Source organism: Propithecus coquereli, unplaced genomic scaffold (genome assembly GCF_000956105.1).
Source record: "Propithecus coquereli isolate 6110/MARCELLA unplaced genomic scaffold, Pcoq_1.0 Scaffold315, whole genome shotgun sequence".
Taxonomy (NCBI): domain Eukaryota; kingdom Metazoa; phylum Chordata; class Mammalia; order Primates; family Indriidae; genus Propithecus; species Propithecus coquereli.
This window is the reverse complement of record NW_012148786.1, coordinates 1,871,235-1,871,766: the sequence shown is the minus strand read 5'-3', so window position 1 is coordinate 1,871,766 and position 532 is coordinate 1,871,235.

Below are 532 nucleotides of genomic sequence, written 5' to 3'. Positions count from 1 at the left end.
TTAATTAATTTTCTTCCTCTGTACATAATGTGCCTTTTTTTCTGACTACTTCTAAGATTTTTCTCTTTATCAGTGATTTTGAACTATTTAATTACGAGTTGTATTGGTATAGTTTCCTTTATATTTCTTGTGTTTGGTTTTTTTTTTTTTTTTTGAGCATCTTGTATTTGTAGGCTATAGTTTTCATCACATTTTGAAAACTTTTGGACATTATTTCTTCAAATTTTTTGCTGTTCCCCCATCTCCATTGTAGGGGCTCAAAATACACATATATTAGTCCACTTGGAAGTTGTCCCAGATCTCACTGATGCTCTGGTCATCAGATTCTCTTTTTTGACTGTGTCATTTAGATAGTCTCTGTTGCTATGTCTTCAAATTTAAACCACTTTTCTTTTGCCATATAAAAATTACCATTAATCCCATTAAGTTTATTTCTTACATCAAACATCAAAGTTTTTATATCTAGAATTTTGATAATGGGTCTCTCTTGAAACTTCTATGTATCTACTGAATATTTTATATATATGGAATA